The 15,802-nt window shown below is 33.8% G+C and overlaps 1 non-coding gene across 1 annotated transcript; it reads right to left on the reverse strand.

Annotated features, from left to right (window-relative positions):
- Positions 1-329: 329 nt before the first annotated feature.
- Positions 330-410, reverse strand: TRNAL-AAG (transfer RNA leucine (anticodon AAG)). The gene has a single exon. It is a non-coding gene; the product is annotated as a tRNA-Leu (tRNA).
- Between the last annotated feature and the right edge of the window lie 15,392 nt (positions 411-15,802).

Below are 15,802 nucleotides of genomic sequence, written 5' to 3' on the forward strand. Positions count from 1 at the left end.
ATATATATATTCGCATGTAAATTTATACGTAAAAGCACTCGTATCATATATAAAATCAGAAAGGAAAACGGATGAATTGAAGCCAAAGATTGGAATAGAGGATGACCTGTTTGATGAAATGTGTGAAGGAGTTACCTGTGAAGTTGATCTGTGTTTTCTGGGACAGCAAAATTGGAATGGAGAGGATAAAGGAAATGGGATAGATTTCATCGGCATGGTAAGAGAGAATGTGTCGAGGACAAAGCTTGCTCTCCTTCTCCGCTCCAATTACCAGTTCAAACCCATTGCTTTGGTTTTTGTTTAATGGCCCAAAAATCAATGAAAATTAATGTTGAGAGTGGGATTTGAACCCACGCCCTTTCGGACCAGAACCTTAATCTGGCGCCTTAGACCAACTCGGCCATCTCAACATCTGGTCTTGTAACCAAAAAGGTCTAAATAATTTTATACATCAAATTTGATTTTGTACAATCATATACATGAAATTTTGGTTTGATCTAATGCTCATAAATTATTATTACACTTATGGATATAACATCATTTTATGGTTATATATTGTATATAAAAATAATTATATTTATCTAATATGAAAATAAAATGATATATTTATTTCTTTAAATGTGTATAATTGAATCAAGATTAAAGTTTTATGTATATTTTTGAACCACAATCAAAGTTTCCTGCGTATAATAGCACTAAATTATAATTCATATATCAAATTACACATTAAATCAAAGTTTATATATCCTTTTTAATAATATTAAGAATGAGATTGATAAATTATCACATACTACTATACTAGTATAGTTCACCTACACTTTGCAGTAGGTTATTTATATTTTTGGTTCAAATAATGGAGTAAAATTTTAATATTAAAATATGCTTCAAATCCATGTACTTATTGTTCATTTGAAATTTGGCCTCCATACTTTTATTGTTAGAAATTTAGTCCCTCTATTTTTTGAATTCAAAAATTCAGATACAATTGTTAACACTATTAATTTTTCTTAAAAAGATATAAACCTTTTTATTAAATCAAATGACAAATGATTGTGTGAAGCATAGATTGTTATGGGTCAAATTATATTTATGATTCCACTACTATGTTTAAATTTAGGATTTAGTATGTGTACTTTAATTTGACAAAATTTAGTTTTCGTACTTTTATAATGTCATTAGTTAATTCAAATAATTGAAATCCTTAATCATTTAGGTTAAAATGTTGAGGTCAAATTTTTCTTAAAAATACCAATTCCAATTCGAATTTATCATGTTGAAATAGTTTTTTTTTGTTAAAAATGTGCTCTTGTTTTGTTGTAAAAAAAGTCACATTAGAATTTTAACTAGAACTACTAAAGATGTTAACAATTTGGACTAATAATGTTATTGTAAAAGGAAATGACTAAATTATATCATTTAAATATAAAGATTAAATCTCAAATATGAGTATAGTAAAGGAATCATAACTGTAATTTGACCATTATTTTATAATGACTAAAAAGAGATGAATTTATGTACACGTGCAATGGAGAGAAGCGTGAGGACATTATTTATTTTACATACATACATATATTTTTTCTTAAAAAATACTTTTTTAGCACAATTTTTTTTATCGATAAGTTAGAATATATATTTTTATGGAAAAATTTCGCATCAACACTTTAATTAAATATGTTATCATAATAAAGGGATCATAATTGAAATTTAGGGTTTTTTTAAAATAATAGTAAAAAATAATTAAATATAAAAATAGAGTTTTTTACAGTAACTTTGGATGTCAACTGACACATTGGCGACATCGATGAATTTAAAAAAAAAGTTTAATAGGAAAGAAGCAAGAGCTGAAAGTTGTGGTTTCAACACCAAAAAATTAATGTCTCACTTTTTCCATAGCCAATGGCAACTTGACAACACATTCTTAAAATACCACTCACTTCACTTTCCCTAAAACCACTTCTACGTTCAAGCTTTTAATGCTTTATCCTTGCATTTCCAATCATTGCTGTCATCAATTTATCAAGTGGCACTTAAAATTATTGTAAAAAACATATATATTTTTTATTATTTTTTAATAATATTTTCAGATAAAAAAACCCTCAAATTTAACAATTAGATAATGACAGAAAAAACACTTACGCGTGTCCCTAAAACCTTTTTATATTATTGGTTTAAACATTAGTATAAATGCATATTATTTCAAAGAAAAAAAGTATAAATGTATATTTAATATAGTTATTTCGAGGCCCGTAAATTATAACAGTTCTTTTTGGTATATAAACATAAGTACGAATTTGGCACAGAAAAAGGGGAGGAAAATATAACCTAAGCTTTGGTGTTTTGACTAATACGAAAATATAACCTTGCTCCTTTAGATTGTTAATCAATATATATATTTGAATCCTGGTGTTAATATCCTAACCATTAAATTTTAATATATATCAAATATATATTGATTAAATAAGGAGAGAAAAAAAACGAATTGAGATGTAATATTCAACAAGTAAGATATAGATACAAACATACACATTTAGCTCTAAACCAAAAAAGAAATGCATGCATAGCCTGAAAGGGTGATTATATATGTATATATTGTTTATGTCTATTTTACGGTTCATATTTGGGGTTTATAATTGTCCCTCTTAAAAATGTTGTTTTCAATGTTTGAACTTTATGGGTGTTGAATCCACCAATATAAACCTACGCCTAGTTTGCAATTTAAGCAGTATAGGGAGTAGGGTCGATCCCTCAGAGACTGGGTTTACTTCAAATTGTTGCTCTCTTGACCAGATTTATGTCGGAGCAGTTGTCCTGCCCAAGATATTAGGGGGAGAATAAAATCGAAAACCTGGAACCTGGAATAAATAAATAAAACGCGTAAAAAGTAAAAGTTGAAAATGAAATAATAAAATGCAGTTAAATAAGTTTGAAGAAAAATTAATTAGAATAAGCTCAGCCTTAGGCACGGATTTTTCCTCGTCTTTGAACTGATCCTCGAAATTAGATGAACTCCTCCTATCCAATAAGCTAGTTATAGCTACCAAGGACGCCTCAGACACCAACTATTCCTTGTGTAAATTAGTTATGGAACGTCCAATAACTAACCATTACCGATCAAACAACCACGAAACGTTCGTGATTTAGAACTCCATCAGCTTGGCGTTCTAGAAGAGCCTAGCTCGAACCAATGTCCTCAACCGCGTGGGACATTTAAATCCGGTTACTACTTCTCTTGACGGAACCAAACAGCTATCTCCACTTGGCACGCCAATGTGTTCATAGAAAACCGATTAGAAACGTTCCTTTCGAAATTCCAACTGTACGTCTAATCACACTAACTCAAACGACGTCTTTTTGACTTAGTGTTGATCTGACTTTATGAGCTGACAAAATCATACTCTTAATCCGGAGAAATAATAAGTACTGGAATTTAGGAGTTAAATCGCTCGGGTTCGTAACTCACGGGTTTTGACAAGGTTAAATCCGACCTAAAGCTAAAAATAGGTTTAGTTGGCTAAGGTTTGGGGCATGTTGGTATTTGATAAATTAAATAAGGTAAATGGGTGAAAAGATGCGTGACGTGATTGATTATGGGGGTTGGAAAAATATATTAAAATGGGGTGGTTCACTATTGGGAATGAAAAGAGAATTTGAAAAAGAAATTGTAAGTTATGAGTGGTAACAAGCTAAAAATTTTTAGGAATTGAAAGTAAAGGTAAATGGGTGGTTGGCTACTGGAAATTAATAATTTGAAGGAAATGAAATTAAAGAAACAATAATGCTACGTGAGAAAGGAGAGAATGAATTGAAAGATAAAAACTTAATACTTTTTGATTGATGAATAAATGAACAATACAGACTCTATTTATACTAGTGGATTTACTAAATTAGGAGCCAACTAGTCATAGGAATTTAAGGAAAAAAATATTCCATGACAAAAAATATCCCAAAATAATCTCCCACTAAGTCAACAATTTCAGCTAATTATTCTTGGAAAAATTCTGCTCTGACCCTCCTTTGCTTTTTTTTTTCAATCTAGCCCAATTGTTTCCTTTTTCTTCTATTTAGCCCCAAATTGCATTCCTGCACAAAATTCAATAAATATGGCAAAATTAGTGGTGCATTCTTATAAATTAACCAATTTAATTACATAAAATATGTAACTTTAGCATTTAATCAAATCCCCCCTACTTAGCTTATGCTAGTCCTCGAACATTTTGTATGTATCTACAAAAGGAAAAATTTTCTCCAAAATAGGACTTGACCCCCATGGTTTGCACAATTCAACAATTTAATCCTAGCACATTAACATCTCAAATAGTCTAGCCTAAGAAGTAAGTAAATATATTTTGGAATTTATTAGAGCTTGATAGGCCTACCCGTAAATTTATTTTTTATTTGTTTATTTTTGTACTTAGGACATTATCGAATTTTTTGACGCGAGACATGATGACAACCCAAGCACCATGTTCCGGTTACTCAATTCAGACATCTCTAAGCGGGTTATTTCGCCCTACTCATGATAACTTGTTAGCGGAGTGAGTGCAAAGGAATTGGGCAGCCACACGAACCTTTTTACGCGAGATGTGATGACAACCCAAGCACTACGTTCCAATTACTCAACCCGATGCACAACCCAAATTTTTCACTCTTAACATTCGTATCAAAGGAGTATTATTATTTTTTCTTCTTCTTCTTCTTTTTTTGTTCTTTTTTTTTTCATTATTATTATTATTACTATTTTATTTAATTTTTGTTTTATTTCTATTTTTGCAGAAAAACATTCCAATACAAAATTAAAATCTCATATGCCAACTCACAAATTCTTTTTATTTTTCAGCCAAGGCCCACACTACATGTCCACCATTTTAAAATCAATCTAAGCTAGCCCATAAACCCAAAATTTCCCATCCCAACCGTCCATCCATTTCCCAATTAAAAAAAACACAAAAACCTTTACACCCATCAAATCAAACTTTTCACCTAGAAAAACAAACCCCACTACCCCATATTAACTCACCAAATTTCCCCCAACAGACCACTCATTTTAAATAAAAACAAAAAACCTTACACCATCAAATCCTAGTCTTTCACCTATCACATCCTAGCTTTCTTTTCACCTTAAAATAAAAAATCATACACAATTCATTACCTCCCATTTGACCGGTCAAAGAAACATAAAAACACAAATTCAAAATCTTTTTCAAACTCTTCTTTCTTTTATTTCCCTTCACCTTCAACATTGCCACTTCTTTTACAATCTTTAAACAGACCTCCAAGAAAGCCATTGCACCACCCCACCATGGTACGCACCCGCGACCGCGCAGCACAAGAACCACCCTTAGTGGTAAACCGTCGTCAACATCATTTTTCCGCTCCAACCTTTGTCGCCATCGACTCTGACGAGTCCCCTCCATCTCTACCGCCGCAACCGCGCCGTCCTAGAAGAAACCGCAGCCCAACTCCAATCGCCATAGTCTACCCGCCCCATGAGCCACCCGTTTCGATCGATCACCCTTCGAACAGCCCTGTCGAACAACCTCACTCATCCGACAGCCAAAACCGCTCATCTCCCCGACCAAACGTCCATGCATGTCAATCATCACAACCGAGACTATCGAGAAGAACGCCGCGATCCCCAAACAATGGTGCTGAACCACATTCAACGCAAAGACAAACCCGAGGCCGCCAACAGCCACCTTTGGCTGGTTCATCAACTCCAACGGTAGACGATGCCGAAAATTACGAAAATGAAATAGAAAATCAGGACATTGAGTATCATCCATGTGAGCGAGGTTAATTTTGACAAGGAAGAAGATTCATGCCCCCGGAGAATAGATTTCATGGGAATCTAACATTTACGAATCCGGCACATCAAGCGCAATTCGAACAAATTCAACATCGCCCTCTTTTAGTATGTAAGCACGTCGACTTATTCTCATTATATTTTTTAGATATTGAAGAATCTGTTAATCAATATTTTGATGCTATTGGGTGGACTGATTTTGCTGCTATTAATGAACTTGCATATTATGAATTGGTTTTTGAATTTTATTCTACATTTTACTTCAATCGTTCTGCCAACACCATAGGTACACCTCATGCTGTCAATTTTTGCTTGCTAGGTGTACATTATAATCTGTCTATTTCTGAGTTTAATGTTGCTTTGGGATTTGTTAATGAGGACTATTTAGCAACTGATGACTATTATGACTCATTTCTCGACATACCACTTGACTTTGATGCTAATGAAGCTTTGGCATTGTTAACTGAAATGAGACAGATTTCGTACGATCCGAAATGTTGCAAAGACATAGGAATTCATAGTCTTGCACTTCGATATATACATCGATTCCTTACTTTCAATTTTTCGAGACATAATGATGCGTCTGCTTCTTTAACTAGGACTGAATTATTTTTTCTATGATGCATGCATTAGGGAAAAAAGGTGATTTAGGATATTGGTTTGCTATACAGTTTCAGCATGTTTTGCGATCGAATCGACCACTTATTTTAGGTACTTACATCAAACGTTTAGCCTCTAATTTGAATCCATCAGCTGTCAATTTTAGTTCTTTGAATTTGGCATACAAAACGGACTCTTTAGATACATACTGTTTGGATTCTATGGGGTTACATGCCGGTATCCCTTCTTCCTTTTATTTTGTTCCTCCAGGTACAAGAACAGGTCGGTCGCATAGAGTGTTCAGACGAAGACACCAGCACGGACCAGAGCCTCTAAATTCTGTCGATTCTTGGTTAACTCGAATCGAAGAAGGACTCGACTCTTTACGTACCTTAGTGACAGACGTTCTCACACATCTATGAGACCATCCTCCGCGATGTTGAAATACATGGGAAGTTTATTTTTCTTCTTTTGTCTACTTACTTTTACTTTATATCCTTTAATATTACATTGGGACAATGTAAAATAAGTAGGGGGAGGGAAACATAAATTGGTTCTAATTTGCTTATCTGTCATCGCTATTTTTGCATGTTTTTGGTAAAAGGTAAATTTTTCTTTTAATTAGGATGGTACACTTATGGTTTGACCGATTTAGCTATTTAATTCTTTACACATGAAACTTTTCAATAACCTAGACTTAGTGGGTAAGAAATTTTTGGGAATTATGAGTTTGCTTGATTGCCTACCTTTTTATCATATGTTTTATTTTTCAAAAAAAAAAAGAAGAAGAAGAAGAAGAAATAATAATACTCCTCTGATACGAATGTTAAGAGTGAAAAAATTAGACTGTGCATTGGGCTGAGTAACCGGAATGTGGTGCTTGGGTTGTCATCACATCTCGCGTAAAAAGGTTCGTGTGGCTGCCCAATTTCTTTGCACTCACTCCGCTAACAAGTTATCATGAGTAGGGCGAAATAACCCGCTTAGAGACATCCGAATTGAGTAACCGGAACATGGTGCTTGGGTTGTCATCATGTCTCGCGTCAAAAAATTCGATAATGTCCTAAGTACAAAAATAAACAAATAAAAAATAAATTAGGGGTAGGCCTATCAAGCTCTAATAAATTCTAAAATATATTTACTTACTTCTTAGGCTAGGCTATTTGAGATGTTAATGTGCTAGGATTAAATTGTTGAATTGTGCAAACCATGGGGGTCAAGTCCTATTTTGGAGAAAAATTTTCCTTTTGCAGATACATACAAAATGCTCGAGGACTAGTATAAGCAAATTAGAACCAATTTATGTTTCCCTCCCCCTACTTATTTTACATTGTCTCAATGTAACATTAAAGGATATAAAGTAAAAGTAAGTAGACAAAAGAAGAAAAATAAACTTCCCATGTATTTCAACATCGCGGAGGATGGTCTCATAGATGTGTGAGAACGTCTGTCACTAAGGTACGTAAAGAGTTGAGTCCTTCTTCGATTCGGGTTAACCAAGAATCGACAGAATTTAGAGGCTCTGGTCCGTGCTGGTGTCTTCGTCTGAACACTCTATGCGACCGACCTGTTCTTGTACCTGGAGGAACAAAATAAAAGGAAGAAGGGATACCGGCATATAACCCCATAGAATCCAAACAGTATGTATCTAAAGAGTCCGTTTTGTATGCCAAATTCAAAGAACTAAAATTGACAGCTGATGGATTCAAATTAGAGGCTAAACGTTTGATGTAAGTACCTAAAATAAGTGGTCGATTCGATCGCAAAACATGCTGAAACTGTATAGCAAACCAATATCCTAAATCACCTTTTTTCCCTAATGCATGCATCATAGAAAAAATAATTCAGTCCTAGTTAAAGAAGCAGACGCATCATTATGTCTCGAAAAATTGAAAGTAAGTAATCAATGTATATATCGAAGTGCAGGACTATGAATTCCTATGTCTTTGCAACATTTCGGATCGTACGAAATCTGTCTCATTTCAGTTAACAATGCCAAAGCTTCATTAGCATCAAAGTCAAGTGGTATGTCGAGAAATGAGTCATAATAGTCATCAGTTGCTAAATAGTCCTCATTAACAAATCCCAAAGCAACATTAAACTCAGAAATAGACAGATTATAATGTACACCTAGCAAGCAAAAATTGACAGCATGAGGTGTACCTATGGTGTTGGCAGAACGATTGAAGTAAAATGTAGAATAAAATTCAAAAACCAATTCATAATATGCAAGTTTATTAATAGCAGCAAAATCAGTCCACCCAATAGCATCAAAATATTGATTAATAGATTCTTCAATATCTAAAAAATATAATGAGAATAAGTCGACGTGCTTACATACTGGAAGAGGGCGATGTTGAATTTGTTCGAATTGCGCTTGATGTGCCGGATTCGTAAATGTTAGATTCCCGTGAAATCTATTCTCCGGGGGCATGAATCTTCTTCCTTGTCAAAATTAGCCTCGCTCACATGGATGATACTCAATGTCCTGATTTTCTATTTCATTTTCGTAATTTTCGGCATCGTCCGCCGTTGGAGTTGACGAATCGGCCAAAGGTGGCTGTTGGCGGCCTCGGGTTTGTCTTTGTGTTGAATGTGGTTCAGCACCATTGTTTAGAGATCGCAGCGTTCTTCTCGATGGTCTCGGTTGTGATGATTGACGTGCATGGACGTTTGGTCGGGGAGATGAGCGGTCTTGGCTGTCGGATGAGTGAGGTGGTTCGACAGGGCTGTTCGAAGGGTGATCGGTGGAAACGGGTGGCTCATGGGGTGGGTAGACTATGGCGATCGAAGTTGGGCTGCGGTTTCTTCTAGGGCAGCGCGGTTGCGGCGGCGGAGATGGAAGGGACTCGTCGGAGTCGATGGCGACAAAGGTTGAAGCGGAAAAACGATGTTGACGATGGTTTACCACTAAGAGTGGTTCTTGCGCTGCGCGGTCGTGGGTGCGTACTATGGTAGGGTGGTGCAATGGCTTTCTTGGAGGTCTGTTTAAGGATGGTAAAAGAAGTGGCAGTGTTGAAGGTGAAGGGAAATAAAAGAAAGAAAGAAGAGTTTGAAAAAGATTTTGAATTTGTATTTTTATGTTTCTTTGGCCGGTCAAATAGGGGGTAATGGGTTGTGTGTGATTTTTTATTTTAGGGTGAAAAGAAAGCTAGGATGTGATAGGTGAAAGGCTAGGATTTGATGGGTGTAAGGGTTTTTGTTTTTATTTGAAAGGAGTGGTCAGGGGGGAATTTGGTGAGTTAATATGGGGTAGTGGGGTTTGTTTTTCTAGGTGAAAAGTTTGATTTGATGGGTGTAAGGGTTTTTATTTTTAATTGGGAAAGGGATGGACGGTTGGGGTGGGAAATTTTGGGTTTATGGGCTAGCTTAGATTGATTTTAAAATGGTGGACATGTAGTGTGGGCCTTGGCTGAAAAATAAAAAGAATTTGTGAGTTGACATGTGGGATTTTAATTTTGTCTTAGAATGTTTCCTTGCAAAATAGAAATAAAACAAAAATTAAATAAAATAGTAAAAAATAATTATAATAGAAAAATAAAAATGTTCTTTTTTTCAAATTTATTGGCTAAGCTATAAACTCGAGAAATAAATTATTAAAAACCAAGATTACGAGATTTGGTAAAACAGTCGTGATAAATGCACCAAGTAAGTTCCCAGGAAAGAGAGGTGAGTCACAATGGACATTCTTAAGTACCAAGTCTTTCCTTAGACAGAACTAATCCTTGACATGCATTTTAATTTTCCATTTTACCAAAAATTTTATTTGCATAAAGGGAAAAATTTGGGTTACCTCCCAACAGCGCTTTGTTTAACGTCGTTAGCTCGACGACCTGTTATTCAAATTCAGGGCTCCTCGAGAACAATTGTAAGTGTTGCCAGTCCTCGAGAACGACGCCAAAACTGATGGGTGTTGAGTCCACCAATATAAACCTACGCCTAGTTTGCAATTTGAGCAGTATAGGGAGTAGGGCCGATCCCTCAGAGACTGGGTTTACTTCAAATTGTTGCTCTCTTGACCAGATTTATGTCGGGGCAGTTGTCCTGCCCAAGATATTAGGGGGAGAATAAAATCGAAAACCTGGAACCTGAAATAAATAAATAAAACGCGTAAAAAGTAAAAGTTGAAAAGGAAATAATAAAATGCAGTTAAATAAGTTTGAAGAAAAATTAATTAGAATAAGCACAGCCTTAGGCACGGATTTTTCCTCGTCTTTGAACTGATCCTCGAAATTAGATGAACTCCTCTTATCCAATAAGCTAGTTATAGCTACCAAGGACGCCTCGGACACCGACTCTTCTTTGTGTAAATTAGTTATGGAATGTCCAATAACTAACCCTTACTGATCGAACAACCACGAAACGTTCGTGATTTAGAACTCCGGCAGCTTTGCATTCTAGAAGAGCCTAGCTCGAACCAATGTCCTCAACCGCGTTGGACATTTAAATCCGGTTACTACTTCCCTTGACGGAACCAAACAACTATCTCCACTTGGCACGCCAATGTGTTTACAGAAAACCGATTAGAAACGTTCCCTTCGGAATTCCAACTGTACGTCTAATCACACTAACTCAAACAACGTCTTTTTGACTTAGTGTTGATCTGACTTTATGAGCTGACAAAATCATACTCTTAATCCGGAGAAATAATAAGTACTGGAATTTAGGAGTTAAATCGCTCGGGTTCGTAACTCACGGGTTTTGACAAGGTTAAATCCGACCTAAAGCTAAAAATGGGTTTAGTTGGCTAAGGTTTAGGGCATGTTGGTATTTGATAAATTAAATAAGGTAAATGGGTGAAAAGATGGGTGACGTGATTGATTATGGGGGTTGGGAAAATATATTAAAGTGGGGTGGTTGACTATTGGGGATGAAAAGAGGATTTGAAAAAGAAATTGTAAGTTATGAGTGGTAACAAGCTGGAAATTTTTAGGAATTGAAAGTAAAGGTAAATGGGTGGTTGGCTACTGGAAATTAATAATTTGAAGGAAAGGAAACTAAAGAAACAACAATGCTACGTGAGAAAGGAGAGAATGAATTGAAAGATGAAAACTTAATATTTTTTGATTGATGAATAAATGAACAATACATGCTCTATTTATACTAGTGGATTTACTAAATTAGGAGCCAACTAGTCATAGGAATTTAAGGAAAAAAATATTCCATGACAAAAAATATCCCAAAATAATCTCCCACTAAGTCAACAATTTCAGCTAATTATTCTTGGAAAAATTTTGCTCTAACCCTCCTTCTTTGCTTCTTTCTTCAATCTAGTCCAATTGTTTCCTTTTTCTTCTATTTAGCCCCAAATTGTATTCCTGCACGAAATTCAATAAATATGGCAAAATTAGTGGTGCATTCTCATAAATTAACCAATTTAATTACATAAAATATGTAACTTTAGCATTTAATCAGAACTACATTTTCTCCAAGATTTGAATCTATGTTCTCTTTTTGTGACTGTAACATGCTTTTCCACTGCACACAACCCTTATTGGTGATTATATATGTAAATGCCATAACATGCCAAATGCAAATCCGACATACTAGACACAGAAATAAAAATTAAGGTTACCATAAATTTATTTTAGGCCAGATATGGTTAGTCACCTATAAATTTACTCGTTTTAGAATTAACCTAAGGAAATTTAAGGAAAATCCGAAAAGAACAAGCGCGATTTATGTACCAGAGATCTAGATTTAGAAATACGATTACGCGTAGGGAAGGATCAACACCCTACCACACCTATCCTAAGATAGTACCATCTTAGCTTATGACATTTTTATTAGGGTTTTTATGCTTTCAAATTAACCAAATTATTTTACGCCTAATGACTCCCTTATTACAAATTATCAAAAATAATGATAAAATCCTAAAAATATTAAAATATTAACAATCAACCAAAATTGTAATAAAAATAAAAAAACAATAACCGCGAACCAATCAATCAAAAATAATAGGAAAAATGATACAAAATTAAAATTAAAATTAAATAAAACAATCATACAACCAAAATAATTAAAAATCCTCGTAGCAAAATTTCCTACAAAAGATAAAATAAAAAATGAATCCCAAAAATAATTAAATTAATAATAAATCACTTTGTTCTAAAAAGAAAACTTAAGAGTCTTAATTATCAAATCAAATTAAAATTAAAAAACAAATTAAATTAAAAATTAATAAAAATTTGAAATTTGAAAACAATGTGAAATCAAAGGGACTAATTGAGCAATTTCCTAGACTGAATTTCTAAAATTGAATCATATTGAAAACGCGTGTGTCCTTATGAAAACTAAACAGATTAATATTGCAATTAAAACAAGTAGAATCCCTAAAAAATAAATGGAAAACGCGTGGGTCCTTATGTTGCAAATTTCCCAATAATTCACCCTATTTAAATCCTTAAAATCCCACTTTCCTTCCAAATTTTCCAATTTCCCAAAAAAACACGTTCTCTCCTCTCTAATGTTTTTTAAATCTGACATATGATAAAACTGATCTGATTATTAATTATCAATTCGACTGATTCAATCAATTTAATTAAAAAATTATTAAAAATTATCAACGAGGACATGTGTTCGAGTTCGCTAAAGCGCATTATCCTCTTATTTATGGATTGAGGAAGGGCTATGGGTAGGTATTGTGTTAAAAAGAACAAATATCATCATAACGTATAATGAGATTGTTCAAAAAAATTATGAAAGATTAAAAAATCTCTATTTAACCGGTTTTTAACCGATCCAATTAAATTTTTAACTGGTTCAATCGGTTCTCATCAATTCTTAATTTAATCGATTCAAAGCAACTTGTCGGACCGATCCAATTGGCCAATCGGATTCGATTCAAACAACACTCTTCCTCCTTTCTTTCTCCTCCATCCTTTGCTTTTTGTTCTCTTTTCTGGCGAGCTTCTATAACTAGAGAACCCAATATTCTCTGGTTTCTAATGAGGATGCACGGTGGCCAGCAAAAATACTCTCTCTCTCTTTAAAATCTTTATTCTCTTTTCCTTAAAAACGAAAAAAATAAATAAAAATCTTCTTTTTGTTCTCTTTCAAAGGAATTTTGAAACCTAAAAAGCCAAAATTCTCTTCTTTTAGGGCTCGCCAAATCTATGAAGATAGTGGTCTCCTCACGGCTTAAGGGCTAAACCTAGGTGAGGCTGCTATCATCGGAACCTCCTTCCTTTGTCATTCAAAAATCGAGCCTAAAATCTCCCAAACCCCAAAAGCTCAACATGCATGCTTTGGAAACTCAAAAAAAGAAAAGGAAAACTCGAAATATACCTTTGGTTGTTCTAAGATTGTGTAGCTGATTGGTATTCTGATATTAGTTTCTTTTTTTTTTGTTAATTTTTCGATCAGTTCTTTTGCTCTAGTTTGCAAGTTTTTGTAATGTTTGAAAAAAATTTCAAAGAATTTATTTTAAACTTTGATTGTATCTCGAGGTTCAAGATTTTCCATAAACATGTTGTTGATCACACATAAAAAATTTCAATCTTACGTTCTTGATCAGGTAGAAGCTCTGATGATTTTCTGATGTTTTTTATTTGTATTTTTGCTTCTTTTACATTTTTAATTTTTTAAAAATATAAAATATAATAAAATATGACATAATAATAACAATAAGTGGTTTTCAATGCATTCAATGCTCCTTTTGACCTTCCCTTTACCACGTGCGGCGCCAATACCTTAAACTGAAATTTCATAAATAGTAGGCCTGTGGGCCTCCAAACCGATTGGGCTTGATGTGAACTTTGACTCACTTGAGCCCAATTTGGACTTTAAACTGAAAATTGGGCTTGAACTTAATTTGGATTTAATCTAAAACTCGGGCATAAATCCGAGCTTGAACTCTTAAATTTTAAAAACTAAAAATGGGGGCTCACCATTAAATTTACTTTACAACAAAGCATGGAATATTTTTTATTATTTTCCATCAAGTCTAAAAATAAAATCATGATTTTTTTTTAAAATTTTCATATTTTCTAAAAGCCCATTATATCCATCCCATTCCAAATTTCCAAAAACAAAAAATGAAGTTAAATTAGGATTAATTAAAATTTAATCTCAAACTAATGGAGGCCAATTTAAATAAAATTCCAACTTAATTTGATTTTTTTCTAAGAAAAACAAAATCTAATTCAAGCCCTTTAAAACTTGTGAAGGTAATTCAATCTAATCTTTGTTATAAATTCAAATTTTAATTTCAACTTCAAAGTTAACTTGACTCAACTTTAAAAATAAAAATTAATTTTGTTCAAATATATCGCATAGCCCTAGTTATGATGAATTCAAAGCTCAATAAATTTAGAATCACAAACCTGAATAAAATTAGTTGTCTATGGTTGCCCCTATTAGTGTCTTGCTTGTGTAATAAGGAACACACAAAGATGTAGACATCAAGTCACTTTCAATTCTATTTTTTGTTGAAAAAAAAAAACAAAAAGAGAAAAAAATCAAAATAATTAAATCAAATCAGCAAAAAGAATGAACAAACTTGGAGAACCTCTTAACTAGGTTTCCAAACCTAAATGGGAATAGAGCTTTCAACCTCTTTTGAACTTAAACATATCTCACTACTAGATCACTAAATCATAAAGGAACCTCAAAACTAAGCTTTTAAATCGCACATGATCCTCTTGATCTGCCATAAATTGATATGACAAATTAAACCTTTTTTATAGTTAATGAGCTTGTACTTGAGCATTTTATGACTTTATTTCATACTTTTTAGTATTTATTAGATTTTACTTTAGAATTCAACTTTATACATTTTTCAGTGTGTTTTAAAACCAAAATGGAAAAATCATGTATTTGGGAGTTTAACAATTAATTTGAGCTTGTGCAGGAGGTGACCAAGGCAAAAACTTGAAGCAGCCTTGCCATTGTGTTCCAAGTCGCAACACTAAACCTTTGGTACCGTGAGAACTTGAAGTTTAACAAAAAAAAACACTACAAGTGAACTTGTGGTGGGGTCACAACATTAAACGGCGTGAGTCACGATATTGAGCTCTACGATCACGATATTTAGCTCCTAAGGTTGTGACATCGAGGGCAGTCACCAAGGTTGAGAAATCCCAACCATCTAAGGGTTAGAGTCGTGTCACCAAGGACTAGTGTCGCGACACAGAAGCTTCAAAACATCTCTAAGAGTAAGCAGTTTGGGATGTCAAGACACCAAGGTTTGGGTGTTGCGACACCAAGGTTTAGGTGTTGTAACACCGAAGCTGTAACACCCCTATACTCTATCCAATTGCTGGTTCAAGGTATCGTAATGCTACATTTGTTGCCAGAGTAAAAAAAATCATATTCTAATAAATTGAGCCCAATATTTTGATATTACAAACATAATGTTTTAAAGACAACCTGATTTTGATTAAAAACCATTTAAATTTT

Source organism: Gossypium hirsutum, chromosome D03 (assembly GCF_007990345.1).
Source record: "Gossypium hirsutum isolate 1008001.06 chromosome D03, Gossypium_hirsutum_v2.1, whole genome shotgun sequence".
Classification (NCBI taxonomy): domain Eukaryota; kingdom Viridiplantae; phylum Streptophyta; class Magnoliopsida; order Malvales; family Malvaceae; genus Gossypium; species Gossypium hirsutum.